Genomic DNA, 6,383 nt, shown 5'->3' with positions numbered 1-6,383 from the left:
ATGCTCATTTAGTGCGTTATCAGCATAGTTTTTTCACATTGCAAAAGATGGTATCACAATGTGGAGGCCGAAAACCACCAGAACAGTTCTATACTCTCGGGGTGTTTCTTAGACAAAGATGGAATAGTACCATCCAACAGCACACTGAAGATGTCTTCTCGAATGGTGACGAGAGGCTTTCAAGTCATTTGCCAAGCTCGGTGAATAGATACACAGCTACCTGATCAAGTAGCGATGGAATATGTATTTCTAATACGCGGAAGCCTCACGACTGTTTGTAGTGAGTCATCGAACTCAGGGAGTAGACTTTCACAGTCAGATGGCATTAAAACCAAGAAGACTTGGCGTTTCGCCACCCAGTCATTAAGTAGGACAGAAATACGAACACCAAGCGATTGCACACATCGGTCTACTTTGACGGACGTGACCTCAAAACACAAGGATACAATTACGTCTAGCTTATACAGATGATGCTTACTGGAGATGGGTTAGAACGGCGGAAAATTGACCTTCAGGGTTTTTTAAGCAATTGGTGAACCAGTGTGAGTCAGACTAATGCTTAACATGCTGTCTGGCAACGTGTGATTCCAATCTCTGTGATTGCAGTCCTCTGTTGTCTAGGGGTCAAACTTACCGAAGTTGCATAACCTACTGCACCTGAAAGCCAGAAAACAACATATCTAAAATTTACAATACCAGGGTTAAAGTTGGACGATGGTCAGCATAGCGAACAGAGTCAGGGTATCAATTACATGAGTGTGTTTTACTGTAACCTCTCTTGGAAACGCGTATGTACGCGATGGACATATACAACGTCTATCAAGTTAGGAGGTAATCTTGCCGCACATCTAGGCTGATGCAGAGTGTAGCTACCCAGTCACCCAAATACTTGACTGTTCAGGTCACAGTCGCTCACTGGATCACAAGACTTGTCTTTTCTCATACCCACAAATCACGTTACATTAAGATGACGTCAGACGTCGGTTGTCTGTACCGTCTAGTGAGCGTCGCAACTACTCATGTGTTAACACGCCCACGTACATGCAAACGGACCTAAATATAGGGCAACCGGACACAGTCAGTACACACAGACTTGCGCTCTCCACAAGTCCACGGACAAGTATGGAACACGTGTAGGGGCCATACTGCGGAGAAAACACGTTCCCGCCATCCGGACTTTCACCAAGGAACTCTCACAGACTACAAGTTCCTCTTTTGACTTGCTCCCACTTGTATTTTTATTTTGATACATGTGGCACCTCACCATTGTCAACCATACTAAAAACTTTTATTAGTGCATATACCTTCTGATCATCATCAACAGTGCACTAATAAGAGCGGCGCTTAGTCCATACGCATGTAAGCTGTTTCAGAATTTAATTTACAGTTTATCACTGTTTACGGCAGTGTTTGCTCGAGTGCATCAAAACACCTGCGTCATACGAAGGGGTTTAATCGTGTTTTTGAGTTTTCTCTCTCACCAGCAAAACATTTTAAAAGAACTTTGCAATACGTGACCAAATCATTTTTGACAGATCATTGCAGTGGAATCGTTTTGCGATTGCAACGTGTGTGCTTCCACTTAGCGCCTGACGCACATTTGGCACTCAGTCTGAACCCATCTCAGCATAAAGGACCAGCTGAAATACATTCTACGGTTTGAATCCCTAGCAATGCACACAATCACAAAACAAGCCGCGACATATGTGCCCCAGTAACAACCATCCACTGGATACCAGTGTTTTCGGTCAACACTTTGCAATCTGCGCAATGATTGGTCGATGATAATATAAATATGGACGATACTTGAAGTTACAGTAATCCATAGGCCACTTTGTTCCAGTAGTGAGACCAAGTGCCACTTGTGGAGAAGCATGGATTTTGCTCAAAACCATTAATTTGGGGGTAGTGTTGGCTATTTAAACCATGGGAGTCCTGCGGAGGTAAAAAACCGGTTTTACCTTGAAAGAACACCACTATCTATCTCGACTGCATGACATCAGTGTTGAACACCGATGCTTCACTACCGTCCCTGATTTATTAGAAAGCCCTGTTGTAAATAAAAGAGCAAAGATGGACTTGAAAGGGTATTAGAGCTAGCTTACCACAATCATTCCGAGGTGCATACACCTCCAGGGATTCACTCAGGCAATCTGGAGAGAAACTGACAACAAGAACGCCGCTGACATCGGTTGGCAGCCATATCTTGTAGTGTCTCCAACCAGACACAGTGAAGATCACGTGGTCCCCATCCTGGAAGGCGAGTAGCACCGACAGCACCCAAGCGTTCCGTGATCTCCTTCATACTCCTCTGCCAATTCAAGGGTTGGCCACTTCGCTGTTTACGCTGCTCGAATAGGCCAAGTCTCACAGCCATACAACAAAACAGCCCGTACTGTAGCTTGATACACACGTCCCTTCAGATTCAGGCATAAACCATTCTGACGCCATAGGTGTCTCAAGTTAGCAAACGCGGCCCGAGCCTTGCATATTCGTGAATTCACCTCATCGGTCACACTACAATCAGAACTAATACAACTTCCAAGATATGTAAAACGCTCCACAACTTCCAATACCTCTCCCTGGATTGTAAGTGGCGAGTTCAGTGATTGCACGTCCACGAGCATGACCTTACACTTTGTGGGTGCGAAGTGCTTACCAAAGGACTTTGGTCAGTTCATCCAAGAATACTTGCGCCTTCTCCATCTCTTCGAACATCAGAACGATGTCGTCTGCATATTCCAGACCGGGCCATTTCTGCCAGTGTCATTAATCATTGGTGAGATGAGTCCCGGGGTCCCCCCATCCAGAGAGGCGGCAGTTTCCGACCCGAAGGCTTACTGGCTAGTGTTTTCGTACTTCACAGCCAGGTCCCACACTGTCCTCCACTCGGTCACTTCCGCTTAGCACAGGGGTGAGAAAAAAGAGCTCTGTGAGGCAGACGTAGAACAGGGCATTTCAAACTGCAATCTAAAGGATTAGAACGGTGCACCCATGTGCTCATTAATTATTGATTTTCTATCATCTACGTTGGCATCCAGGAGTAGAAAGATCTAGAATGGTTGCGTTATGGTTGCTGGTATTAACTTTAAACGAGGCCAATTCAGCACAGTTTGCAGATGCCGCAGTTTTAGTGACCGTCTACTGCAATCCCAATGAAACCAAAGGCACCCCACGCTTAATTTGGTTGATTTTCTGTTTTCGTATTGATTTCGCTCGTTTTTGTCTGAGATCAGAGGTAGCAACATTCATGCCAGTTCATTGCCACGTCCATGCATGCAGAATATGATGGTTCGACCGACTAGCAGGATGTGAGTGTCTTCGATTGCATAATCGATTTGGATAGTTTTTTTACATCACGTGGTTTGTCTGCCAGCATGCTGATATGTCGAATAAACAAAAGACAAGGAGACGAATGGTGCACTGTAGAAACCCTAGAGACAGGGACATAATGTATTAATTTACTACTTAAAAGATGGTCAGCACAATGGAAAATGCAAGTTAGAAGTCTATATATTGGTGAAGTTTATCGACCAGGATGAAACTATGTTTTTGTAGTATAGCTCATAGAAACATACAGTCTAGAATGTTAGTAATCCGAAAGATCGGGACTCTGCAGATGCTTTCAACTAGAGTTGCGAATTCAGATTGTTCTTTTGTGTGTAATAAGGGGACACCTTTAGGGCACACCCAAATTCAAGAAAAAAATTACGCTTTCAAAACCATATTGTCTTAACAGTGCGAAGTTTTGACCTTCCCCAGAACATCCTGACTAACAAGTTAAGCTTACTGGGAAAAAGAACCGTTCGGAAAACTTTGATTCCCATTCTTGGACTTGCGTTGTGTGAATGAATCGATCCTGTATTCACATTTAACTGCTCATAATCTGCATGAATCAGGTACACGCCTTTTGGAAATGGGGCTGGGTGTGGGGAGTGTCCTGTTGCAAGGGTGACTCGTTTTGTAGAGCAACCAGTAGAATTTTCGCACAATCTCCTATCACCGATGTCAGTCTTACTAGAACAGTATTGATGCGCGCCTATTAATCACAGTCTCTTTTCACCTCAAAAGAGACGTTCTTGGAAAACAAAACTTCCACATCCAGCAGTTTTAGAACGAGGCCGTTCCTTCAGGAGTTGTGACGCATCGTGGTCGGTAGCTCAAATATGGATTCTACCAGATTTCGAGCGGTCATAAAGAGTTCCTGGTGACGAACCCTACAAAACATGCTTATCGTGTGTCGATTTTGTTGAAATTCACACACTGGCAGACAGGGTTCAATCACGCAGTCAGCGACGATCATGCATCAAATCGGCCACCTTCAATACGTAGCTATCTAGTTTCCCCAACTAACTGATCCCACCGTCACATCCAATGCCTGAATTCCACACCCTCCCGATTTTACGGTGTCGAAACTGTAGCAGCTGGAAACAAACTACCCTTAGCATATGGTTTACACCTGACTGACTGGCAGTACACGTCTCGAGTTCTTAACCACTTGGGTCGCTTGCTGGTGCAAGTTGTTTTGTAGAATGAGAGAGAAGGGGATATCAGCTGGATTTGCTGCAACCTGAAACAGATAGAGAGATACTACTGACATTGCCATTCACTCAAGGGTAAAGAGTTTTCCAAGTGTCTCGATTTCTCATTGTTTCTCAAAACAAAAGAAGTGGAATCAATATTCACTCGTCGTGAAAAGTGTTGGTTTTGCTGTTTCCATTCTGTACTGTTCATCGGACAGAGTAGTATTAAATTCAGGTTTCTGATAAAGGCTCTGATAATCGATTTCCTACCAGCTCACAGTGACATTACTCTCGTCCGAAAAGTCCTTCTGGAGCAGTTATTCTGGTGAGTCCAAAAAACAGGAAGGCGCTGACCTTGAGTTTCGCTTGGATGGTATGGCAGCTAGGAAACAAAAGTCTGTTACAGCTGTTACAGTATTTCTTATGAGAGCTGTTAGGGGTGTCAGGGTTTAAAATACGAACGCTAGACGCAAATGAATGACGATCAAATATGAACAGGCTTGTGCAGTGTGATTTGTCTGTCAGAAGTCGTAAACGACGGGCCAGTAGCTGTCCTGGTTGGTCCGATCGATTGATCCGCCTGTCAGGTAGTGGCACAGATACTTGAAAGTCGCTGGACAACTGTTGATTGGTTGTAGGTGAATACGGGAGTCAATCGATGCGAGCTCACATCACTCTCATTTGAACAGACTACTTCCTACCCTTGAGCGATTACTCTGGTGGACCCCAACAAAAGGGAGTGGGCGGTTCTGCCCATTTACTGACGGACCAGAAAGCAGGAGACAAGATGGAGCAACAATTGACGAACCAACTATAAATAGGCGGTGTTTTTTGCTCGGTTACTGTTAGTAAAGGAAAACCCGAAGTGGTAGATCGTTTCAGCCCTAGAGGCGTTACTGAAACGGAATTTTCCTATGAGGGAAAGTGGTGCACCCAGATAATATACATAGGGTTCAACTTATCTTTTGGTGGAAGGATTTCGTACAGCGCTACTAACGATGCATTCGTCTCTGCGTTGGAATTTTCGACAGCCTTAATATATACGCACCGCATTATAGCAATCCATGGGGTGAATTACCATAACGGACCAACGGTCAGCAAAAAGCACTCCGGTATTCAACGATCACCGGAAATCAGGAATATCGTGGTCATTCACTGTGTAAGGTCTGTTCAGGTGCCCGGCTTTACCAAAGAACACTTGAATAGGTCACATGTTTTCTATCTTGTCGGCGTAGAATCGAAGCAAGCGATTAAATAGGAATCGTGGATTCTAGGTTGTAAAATTGAGTGCGAAAAAGGCTCAGTAGCTTAATTTCACTCGAGGATAAAATGTGCGGGAAACTGAACGTTCGGTGAATACTAACCTAAGCAACCACTCCCGTCTAGGATTGGGCAACCTGGCAGTATCCCAGCTCGCATGCCTTCTTTCGAGGTTGCTACAACTGAACGATACGATATTATATATATATATATATATCTTTGCTTAGTGTTCTATTAGTAATTTCCTGATGCAAGTTGCGGTTAGTATTCACCGAACGTTCAGTTTCCCGCACATTTTATCCTCGAGTGAAATTAAGCTACTGAGCCTTTTTCGCACTCAATTTTACAACCTAGAATCCACGATTCCTATTTAATCGCTTGCTTCGATTCTACGCCGACAAGATAGAAAACATGTGACCTATTCAAGTGTTCTTTGGTAAAGCCGGGCACCTGAACAGACCTTACACAGTGAATGACCACGATATTCCTGATTTCCGGTGATCGTTGAATACCGGAGTGCTTTTTGCTGACCGTTGGTCCGTTATGGTAATTCACCCCATGGATTGCTATAATGCGGTGCGTATATATTAAGGCTGTCGA

The sequence above is a fragment of the Opisthorchis viverrini genome (assembly GCF_000715545.1).
Source record: "Opisthorchis viverrini unplaced genomic scaffold opera_v5_117, whole genome shotgun sequence".
NCBI classification, from domain to species: domain Eukaryota; kingdom Metazoa; phylum Platyhelminthes; class Trematoda; order Opisthorchiida; family Opisthorchiidae; genus Opisthorchis; species Opisthorchis viverrini.
This window is presented reverse-complemented; position numbering follows the sequence as displayed.